This window comes from Ovis canadensis, chromosome 21 (assembly GCF_042477335.2).
Source record: "Ovis canadensis isolate MfBH-ARS-UI-01 breed Bighorn chromosome 21, ARS-UI_OviCan_v2, whole genome shotgun sequence".
Lineage (NCBI taxonomy): Eukaryota > Metazoa > Chordata > Mammalia > Artiodactyla > Bovidae > Ovis > Ovis canadensis.
Window position 1 is genome coordinate 28,324,648 of NC_091265.1, and position 11,443 is coordinate 28,336,090.

Consider the following 11,443-nt stretch of genomic DNA (forward strand, 5'->3'; position numbering starts at 1 on the left):
TCCGGCAGCCCGGCGGCCGCGGCGGAAAGCCAGGGCTGAACCGGGAGGAGGCGTTTGGCGCGCCCCGCCTACCCCCGGCGCGTCCTGCGACTTAGGTGCTCCCGAGAGCCTGGGCGGGCCCCGCTGTGGCGGCCGACCGTCCCCTCCCGGAGCCGAGGGCCAGAGGGAAGCGCCGGCTTCACCCGGAAGCTCGGGAAGAGCCCCTAGAGTAGGCTCCGACGCGCCGCTTTCCACTGCCACAGACGAAAAACACCTCGGTTGGCTGTCTAGAGTTGAAGCCCTTTATTTAGAAGGTGTGTGTGTGAGAGAGAGAGAGAGGAAAAGAGGAAGGCTTTTCTATGAGGCATGTGGAGGAGATATTTGGGAAGCCCGTCCAGAGTTCTAGGAAAGGTTTCTCACCACAGCCTCACCCAGCCCCGAGCCAATAGCTCCTTCGAAACACCCCTAGGGTTCGCAGTTTGGGTCACCTAAGAAATACTGCATAAATACTTGCAAGGATTTTTTTCCCAGGCTTCTAAAATCCTATTTGGAGGCTGGAAATGACGCAAAACACGGAGCATTCAAGTGCGGAGGAGCTGGCACAGAACACAATAAACTAAATGGTGGGTTTTGTTTTGTTTTCGTTGAGTCGAGATAGTAATCTAAATGTAGGCTGGAAAAAAAATAGGTATTAATTACATAAAATGTGCATTGCCCTCAGGCTACTAGGCTCTGCGGAGGTACTTTGTTGTTCCCCAGAAGAAACTGCTCTTAAATAAATGAAGTAATTCCTTTATTTGTCCTATGTAAAGTTAACATTTTCGTTTCTTTTTGTTTCGTTTTGGGGTTTTTCAGCAGCTTGATTGAGGTTTATTGATACATAATAGCACATATTTAAAGTGTACAAGGTTGTTTTGATATGTTTTTCAATTCTTCCTAACGTGATACCGCAAATGAATGAAAGCCTAGGTAGGAGAACTTATCTTTTGTTATTTGAAGCTACTAAATATTGTTGAATAAGTATTTACGGATCTCAATACCATTGTTAGCGATGATTCTTAGTTATAATAGAGTTAAAATTGAGAAACTGTCAAAGTGCCTCTTTTCTCAAGGCACATGTCCGCAGTAAAACAGCCCATCTAATAGTTTTCCTTGTAATTTTAAAGCTGAGCTTAGTTACTAAACTTTTAGTTACAGAGAATACCTTGTCTTTACTTATTTTTTACATCATCTTAACAAGCAAGTGAATTTTTAAACATAAGTTTTCATAGCTCTGATTTGGTTTCTGTTGTGTCCCTCCGAAGCTACACAGAGTAAACAGTATATGCTTAGCATATAAATCAGCAAATCTATGTACCCACAAAAGACGGGGAAAACTCAGGAGCGTTGTACAATCGTATTTGAATTATACTCCACGAACTAGATCATCAGTATTTTTAAATATACAAATGAATGCATGAAACTTCTCCCATGACAGTTTCAACGCCAGTTTTTTTTAATGCGCTCTGCACCTACATTTAAGCCCATCTCTATGCTAGGTTCATTGACCATGATAGGCACTGGGCCTGGCCCTCATCATACTTACAGCCCGATTATAATCTCATGGAATAAAATGGAAAAAGTACTAGAGGAAACAGTGGGTCTCCCAGAGCTATTATAAAAAAATCAAACCAACTGGTTGATGTTTCTTTTCTTTCTTTTTTTTTTTGAGGAAAATAATTATACTCCTCCCTTGGTTCACAGTGTTTACAAGAGGACTTAACTCTTCCCCAAAAAAACCTCTGTCTTAGGAAATCAGGTATCTTTTTGATGTAAATGATGTCATCAGACTAAAATGTATATACTAAACATGGAAAGTCAAAAGGAAATAAGGGAATAAGAATCAAAAAACAACCCCTTTATAAACAGATAATTAGCACTTTCAGCAGGTGAAATATTATCTTTAACATGTGAATCCAGTTTGTATAAATAATGTGCAGGAATAATATTTACAGTATATATATACATATATATATACATATATATATGAGTATGTGTGTGTGTGTTAGTTGCTCAGTCATGTCCAAATCTTTGCAACCCCATGGACTATAGTCTACCAGGCTCCTCTGTCCATAGGATTCTACAGGCAAGAATTTTGGAGTAGGTAGCCATTCCCTTCTCCAGGGAATCTTCCCGAACCAGAGATTGAACCCAAGTCTCCTACATTGCAGGCAGATTCCTTTACTGTCTGAGCCACCGAGAAAGCCCCATGTGTATATATATATGTAACATTTGCGTATTTATATATATAAATATAAATATATATATATGTTTGCTTCCCCAGTGGCTCAGTAGTAAAGAATCTACCTGCAATGCAGGAGATACAGGAGATGTGGGTTTGATCCTTGGATCAGAAGATCCGCTGGAAAAGGGCATGGCAACTTACTCCAGTATTCTCGCCTGGAGAATCCCATGGACAGGGGAACCTGGGCAGGCTATAGTCCATAGGGTCGCAAAGAGTCAGACGTGACAGAAGCAACTTATCACATGACTGCTCAAAACATGAAGAAAGTTTGTATCCACTTAAATATTCGTGACTTAGCAGTAGCAGTGCAAACATTCTTTGTTATTTAGACATTTTACAATCACAAAAGTAATGCATGCTTATTCTTGAGAATTCAAGTACAAATATATAAATAAAAAATGAGGGACTTCTTTGGTAGTCTAATGGCTGAGACTCCACACTCCCAAGGCAGGAGGCTGGGGTATGATCAGAAAACTAGATTCCCACATGCCACAGCTAAGACCCTGAATGCTACAACTAAAGATCCTGAATGACGCAACTAAGATGGAAGATCCTGAGCGGTGCGACGAAGACCTGGTGTGGCCAAATAATTAAATAAATATTAAAAATAAAAGAAAGTTCCACTTTCTGCCCTTGGCCACAAGATAATTACTGTTCAGTATATAATGTATTTCCATGCCTTTTTCAATGAACATATGCATAAATATGATATGTACAGCATATTATATTTGATCTTGACAAAAATGGGTCCATTACTTTTCAAACTCAAAGTATAATGGACATCCTTTCATGAGCAGACCTAAAGCTATGTAACTCAAAGTATTTGTTTTTAAAGTTTATGGCTTAGAAATATAGTTCTCAAGAATAAAGCAATTCTGGTATTTCTAAACAAAGTTCTAAAACTGGCATATAGTAAATATTCAAAGAATACTTGTTGACAGACCCAAACTTTCTGATTTCAGTTTTGCCTTGCTTGTCCACTGTTGTATTCCACTAGCTGAAATAGGCAAATACAAGGTCAGCTGAGAACCTAGGCTGAGGCTGGATTTGATGTTACGGAGTTGAAATAATCAGGGGGAAGAGGCTGACAATTCAAATGATGTGATCACCATGTTCCAAAAATCAGTTCATAGTTTGGGGCCTTAGAAATTTTGCCAACAGCCCTACTTTTAGCAATCTTTTCACTTGTTTACAGAAAAATATGATGATATAATTTCTCAATTTAAGTTTTACTCCCATATATTTATTTTTAACCATTCATTTCTTTCCAATTATGCTTGAAAAAAGCAAAAGAATATGCAGCAAATATATACTAACAGAAAACCTCCAAAATGTTATTTCATAACAGATTATAGGTAACTAGATTTTCTTGCTAAAAAGTTGTTGATTTTTTCATTAGTCTTCTCAACATGGCCCCTGCTTTCATGGAGATAGTTACATTGTATATGTGCTCAAATGCTCAGTTGGGCCCCTCTGGATGGAACCATATAGACTGTAGCCCATCAGGCTCTTCTGCCTATGGGATTCTCCAGGCAAGAGTACTGAGTGGAGTGCCATTTCTCCCTCCAGAGGATCTTCCCCACCCAGGGATCGAACACTCATCACTTATGTCACCTGCATTGGCAAGCAGATTCTTTACCACTAGTGCCACCTGGGAAGCCACATTGTATATATGTAGTCTATATTTTATATATAGAGAGAGAGGAAACAGAGAAAGAGAGTCATAGTCTGCTGAGTGAGATAAGCAATTAAACCAGCGTGATAAGAGTCTTACCATACAGTGTGACAAGATAGCAACATAAACTGTGAGTGTGAAAGAAGCATGCAGATCAGACTGGAGTGGTCAGGTAAGCCCTCCCTGATTTGTTAACAGTTGACAGTTTTCAAAGGCCATGCCTTTGTATTTTCAAATGTATTTATAAATAATCAAAATTATTTCTTTCAAAATTCTTAGGGTTGCCTTTTTTGTGTATTTAAGGAAAAAAAGTGATGCTGCTTAAACAAAGGTAACTACAGTATAAGTTTCATGGGGTGGAAAGCAGATATACATAATGTAATGTTGACGTATAGTTTTGGTTATAAAGTTTACTCTGAGAATTATGTGAATTAGGACTTCCTTGGTTGTCCAGTGGTTAAGAATCTGCCTGCCAATTCAGGAGACACAGATTCAATCCTGATCTCAGAAGACCCCACATGCCAAGGAGCAACTAAGCCCATGGGCCACAAGTACTGAACTTGCAATTTAGAGTCCTCGAGCTGCTGTTTCAGTATCCCACACACCTAGAGCCCTTGCTTCCCAGCAGGAGAAGCTGCTGCAGTGAGAAGCGCACACACTGCAACTAGAGAGTAGCCCCTGCTCTGCCCGTAACTAGAGAGAGCCTTCGCACAGCAATGAAGACCCAGCACAGCCCAAAATAAATAAATATAGATTTTAAAAAGGAATTATGTGCCGTAGTTTTAACTGCATCACATTCTAAAATTCATTTCCCAGATTACCTGGGGCGGAAAGTCTTGTGAGTCAAAATAAAAAGCCCTGTTCATCTTAGCACTTAAATCATTTTCTGGTGGTGATTTCTGCTCTGAGAAGCCAGTTCATCCAATTTCAGGACTTTTCTGTGCCAGGAAATAACTTGGGTTAAGGCAAGAACAGAGCCTGTTATCACGTAAGTGAATTAAACTGAAGGAGTGTGTATAGGTACTGCATAGAGAAACCATAACTCAGAATAGTGGTTCAAAGCATGGAGGCTGATAAAATAGTTTCACTCCTTTCCCTGTAGCAGTTTCTTAACCCAATGACTCCAGAAAAAATTATCTAACATCTTTGAACTTCTGATTTCTCATATGTAAAAGGGAATTATTGACAAGTCTTACCTTATAAGGTAATTACAAGGATGGAATGAGATGATAGATATTACTGTGGACTTTGTCCTGGTACACTGACCTAGCAATCTCACTTCTAATTCCACACAAGACCAATTTACTCACATTTGGGAAATAAAGTGTGTAGAAGGCTATCCGAGCTTCCCAGGTGGATCAGTGGGTAAAGAATCCGCTTGCAGTGCAAGAGATGCAGGAGACTCAGATTCGATACCTCTGTGGGGAAAATCCCCTGAAAGAGGGCATGGCAACCCCTTCTAGTATTCTTGCCTGGAGAATCCCGTGGACAGAAGAGCCTGGTGGCCGCAAAGAGTCAGACACGACTGAAGCAACTGAGTACCCATGCAGCAGGAGGCTATTCATTCCAGCATGGCTTGAAGTAGCAACATACTGAAAACGATTGAAACGTCCATTGTCGTGGGACAGACTGAAATACGGTGAAGTGAAAGTGGCTGTGCTGCTGCCTGCTGCTAAGTCGCTTCAGTCGTGTCTGACTCTGTGCGACCCCATGGAATATACAGTCCATGGAATTTTCCAGGCCAGAATACTGGCGTGGGTAGACTTTCCCTTCTCCAGGGGATCTTCCCAACCCAGGGATCAAATCCAGGTCTTCCGCATTGCAGGCGGATTCTTTACCAGCTGAGCCACAAAGAAAGCCTGTACATCTGTGCAACAGAAGAGCAGTTCTCAAACTTTTTAAACTCAAGACCATATTACACTCTTGAAAATTTTTGAGGACCCCAAATATCTTTATATGGATTACATATAGTAACATCATTTTAGAAATTAGAACTTAGACATAAAACAAATTTATTCATTTAATATAACAATAATAAACCCTTTACATGTTAATATAAAAATTTATTTTAAAAAAATTTAAATTCTTTTGGGCCATACCACAAGCACAGCTTATGGGATTTCAGTTTCCCAACCAGGGATGGAACCTGGGTCTCCCTGCAGTAAAAGCATGGAGTTTCAACCACTAGACCACCAGGAAACTCCCTAAACACATTTATTCTTTTTTTAAAAATTTATTATTATTGAAGTATATTTGATTTATAATGATGTGTTAGTTTCAGGTGTACAGCAAAGTGATTCAGCTATATATGTATGAATATATATTCTTTCTCAGATGATGTTCCATTATAGATTAATATAATATTTTTATTTTTATTTTATATTGGAGTATAGTTGATAAACAATGTTGTGATAGTCTCGGGTTTACAACAAAGTGATTCAATTATATATATACATACATCCACTTCTTTTCAAATTCTTTTCCCACTTAGGTTGTCACATTATATTGAGCAGAGTACCCTGTGCTATACAGTAGGTCCTTGCTGGTTAGCCATTATAAATATAGCAGTGTGTACATGTCAGTCCCTAAAACTATCCCTTCCTCCCACTCTTTCCCTCATGGTAACCACAAGTTCATTCTCTAAGTCTGTGAGTTTGCTAAAAACATGTTTTTTGGTTTTTTTTAAGTTATATTTTCCAAACACACTCAAAAAGTCGGTAAGAAAGGTAGCATGGTTTATGTTTTTAGCAAATCTCTTTAATGTCTGGCTTAATACAAGACAGCTGGATTTTTAGGTTTGCTTCTGCATTCATTCTGTTGCAATAACACAGGACATGTAGACACTGGAAAATGCCACTGGACTCTAGTGAAAGAGACTGAAAAAGCCAAATAACATCTTAATATTATGAAAATAATTCTGAACTCAAGACCCCTCAGTTTGAGAACCAATAGGTTGGCATATTATGTGACTTTTTTAAAAGAATGAGAAATCTCTTTATGTGTTGCTACAGAATATTCTCTAACATACATTGTAAAGTGAAAAAAATAAAAGCAAGATACAGAATCCTGTAATGATATGTTAATACTACATTGGTTTTTAAAAATCAGGGAAACACAATATACACACGTAATGATGTACATGTTTTTATGTGCAAATAATATCACTGGAAGAATATACCAGAGAAATGGATAACAGTAATTGCCCTTGGACAGGGCAACATGGGAAACAGGGTAAGAAGAAATCTTTTCACTTCATTCTCTTTTTTGTTTTTGTAACTTTCCACCTTATGAAAGTATTAACTAATGAAAAAATTAAATTTCTTTTTAAAGAAAACGATGATATGTATACATACTTTCCACAAGTCCTGGAAGATGCTTAATGAATTACATATAGTGTCTTTATAAAACCATTATTCTAAAAGTATTTTTTCTTCTTTTTTTTTTTTTTTTTGATGGGAGGGCTACGTCATGTACGATATTAATTCCTCCACCAGGGACTGAACCCACACCCTCTACAGTGCAAGCATGGAGTCTTAACTGCCAGGCCACCATGGAAGCCCCTAAAAACTCTGTTTTTTTAACAATAGGAAAAACATAAAACAATTAAAAATCTTTTATTCAAATGCACAGTCTTATTAAGCTGCTTCAGAATTAAATACATGAAATCTAAGCATCCTGATAAATGCAGTTACTTTACATCTGTTAACAGAATCAGTTACTTTGCATATTTTATTAGAATGATCCTAACAATCATGGACATAGACAAACAAAAATCTGAAAATAATGTCAATTCAACCACACAGCAAATAAATGAGCTACCTGGTCATTCAAATGAAGAAACCTAAGACAAATTAGAAATTTTCACAGAGCCAAATCATCATAAACTAAAAAAATTGTTTAACACTAATTATTGGCTTGAAAAAGTTTTTGCTGCATATCAGTCAACAGTAAACTTTTAGAGGCTTTTAGCTGCAAATATTTATTTCCTCTCTCACTGAACTGTCAGTTGGATGTGGCTCTGCCAGGCTTGACAGGAATCAGTTAGGCTTGATTCGGCTGCTGGTTGGATTCAAGCCTATGCCACATATTTCCTCATTCTCCTTGGACCAGTGGCTACCTGGGACATGTTCTTCTCACGAAGGGTCACTGGAGTCCAGGAGAGTAAACTGAAACATAAGATGCCTCTTGAGATCTTGGCCTGCAACTGGCACACTTGTCATTTTGGCCCACATCTCATTGACCAAACCAAGTTACAAGGCCAAGTACATTATAGATTGGGGTGAAGGGAGATGTCCTCTGCCTCCTCTAGCAGGAGACACTGAAAAATTACATGATAAGTATGTGGATGTAGAATTGTAATACAGGAAGTTCATGAAGCATGGGGAGCAGTGATTCAATCTATTATATCATTTTCAAAGAGTTCAGTGTGCTCCTTAATGGCTTAAGAATAATGACTCTGGGTAGATGCAGTCCAAGATACGACACAAAATCTCTGGTCCATAAACAATCTCATCCTGCTGAACTGGTAGCCCCAGTTTCCTTGGGTTGGTAAACATAGATACAATGAAGTAAATTAAACCCTTATTGGAATAATCTGTATACTTGTTGTTTTTCAGTTACTAAGTCATGTCTGACTCTTTGCAGCTCCATGGACTATAGCACACCAGGCTCCTCTGTCTTCCGCTATCTCCCAGAGTTTGCTCAAATTAATGTCCACTGAGTCAGTGATGCTCACCAGCAATACTGTCTGTACATATCTGGTATTTATTTGAGAGAGAAGGGAGCAAGACAGTGCAGTAGTATGAGTTTGCAGCCAATACAAGCCACCACCTTCCTCTGGCCCCAGGTTGCCTTCCTCAGCTTTCAGCCTTACTGGGTATAGCAGCTCAAAGGTGCCTTTGCCAACACACACTGAATCGTGAAAGGCAAGAAGACCCAGCAGCAGGATTTTTGCTGAGTGTGTGGCAAGGCATGAAACCTAAGTCTGGACTAGATAAAAAAGACAAGATCTTGTGGTACATAGGTCAAAACATACTACTTGAAAAGAATCTTCTAATTTGCATACAATCCATCTTTCCCTCAAGACGTTTGAAACCAGAAATGAAACAAAACTAATTAAAGATGCAAACTATCCTGGACCGCCTCAACTATTGTTTGGACCAAAGTGATCAGGTCCTTGTCCTTCATGCCTAACAGAAGAAAGGGCATGTCTTCTAGGGGAGAGGAGGTAATATGTACTCCAGTATCTATAGTCTTTTATAACACTGTCTGGATGACATCAACTAAAAATTAAAAGACTTGAAAAGAAACAGGGCAATGTGATCTAAAATCAAGAGGAAAAAAATCAGGAACCAGTTCACGCCGGAGCCAGGGCAGCAGCGTAGCGGTCAGAAGCGGCCGCTGCGCGGAACTCTGAGGAAAATCTTTCACCAGGTGGACAGGCAGCCTCCGCCGCAGCAGCAGCATCATGGGGAAGGGCGACCCCAACAAGCCGCGGGGCAAGATGTCTTCGTACGCCTTCTTCATGCAGACCTGCCGCGAGGAGCACAAGAAGAAGCACCCCGACTCCTCAGTCAATTTCGCAGAGTTTTCCAAGAAATGTTCCGAGAGATGGAAGACCATGTCGGCCAAGGAAAAGTCCAAGTTCGAAGACATGGCAAAAAGTGACAAAGCTCGCTACGACAGGGAGATGAAAACTTATGTCCCTCCTAAAGGTGACAAGAAGGGAAAGAAAAAAGATCCCAACGCTCCGAAAAGGCCTCCATCTGCCTTCTCCCTGTTTTGCTCCGAACATCGCCCAAAGATCAAAAGTGAACACCCTGGCTTATCCATTGGGGATACTGCAAAAAAATTGGGTGAAATGTGGTCTGAGCAGTCAGCCAAAGATAAACAGCCGTATGAACAGAAAGCAGCTAAGCTAAAGGAGAAATACGAAAAGGATATTGCTGCATACCGTGCCAAGGGCAAGAGTGAAGCGGGAAAAAGGGGCCCTGGCAGGCCGACAGGCTCCAAGAAGAAAAATGAGCCAGAAGATGAGGAGGAAGAAGAGGAGGAAGAAGATGAAGATGAGGAGGAGGAGGAGGAAGACGAGGAATAAATGGCTATCTTGTAATGATGTGTGTGGAGTGTGCCTGTGTGCTCAGGCAATTGTTTTGCTAAGAGTGTGAATTCAAGTGCAGCTCAATATTAGCTTCAGTATTAAAAACTGTACAGATTTTTGTATAGCTGATAAGATTCTTTGTAGAGAAAATACTTTTTTATAAATGTAAGTTGTGGCTTTTGAGGGGCTACTACATACAGTTAGAGTTTCAAGCTTCTGATGTTAAATGTTTCTAAATATTTAATGGTTTCTTTAATTTCTTGACTTGTGTATGGTAGCACAGCAAACTCATAGAAATTAGCATCAATAGCAACTTTTGGGTTTTCTAGAATGAGAATGTTGCGTTTTGTTTTTTTAAAAAAAATTTTGTAATAAAATTATATATATTAAAAAAATCAATAGAAAATCGAAGCAGATCTATAGATGACCCAGATGTTGAAATAAGATGGAAGAACTTTAATATAACTACTGTAAATACATTAAAATTATTTGATGAACAGAATGAATGAAAGATAAATATTTTAAACAAAGAAATGAATCTCTAAAAAGAAAGAACGAAATGGAACTACAGACATAAAAGAAAATGTGAATATTTAAATATAGCTCAGTAAATTATAGCCATTATTTCTCAATCACCTTGATTCGATATGTGAAACATTTTGGTATAGCTGATAGAGACTTGAGAAACACCTTGATCTTGTTAACAACAGAATAACACTCTAACTCTAAAGTATATCATTTTCTCAGAGGATTTGTTTCATTTTCTTTCTGTTGAAAAATGTTTAACCCTTTGCAAAAAGTCTGTGAATGCACTCTATTTTGGACTTCTGATCTCCCATATACTGTCACCATCTAGAACATTTCAGAGAAACTTCTATTACAAACACAAGTAACTGTGTTAATTTTTAAAATTGTTTTGACATTCAAAGAGTAATACAGAAAAATCAACTGCCCTATGACCTGGGAGGAGCCAGGGTTTTCATAGGCTTCTGTTTACTCCTTTCCTTTTAAATCAAATAAAAATTCTGATCGTAAGACATTTTACGCGGTCTTTCACCATCCTGGGTATATCTTCACTCTCCCTGCTACAATTCCAAGGCCTTAACAACTTCAACTTTCTCTAAGAATATCTGCCTCTGAACTAGAATTGTAACACAATGCCTCAGATAATTCATTCTACACCTTTTATGATATGCTTAAATAATTCTCATTGTTTTAAAATGAGTGGTTTTATTTAAATAAATTGAATATTATATCAATTTAGATAATTCATTTTTAAAAACTATTGTTTGCAGTTTTAGAGAATTTAGCATTTTACAGAATCTGAGACATAACCATATGGTTTTCAAACAAAAATTTGTGGTTGATTCTTTACTTATAAAACAATCTTACTATTCATAAATAT

At 38.5% G+C, this 11,443-nt stretch overlaps 1 pseudogene; it reads left to right on the forward strand.

The window, feature by feature from the left end:
• The first annotated feature begins 93 nt into the window (after positions 1-93).
• LOC138426389 (high mobility group protein B2 pseudogene) lies at positions 94-10,572 on the forward strand (annotated as a pseudogene).
• Positions 10,573-11,443: the final 871 nt, after the last annotated feature.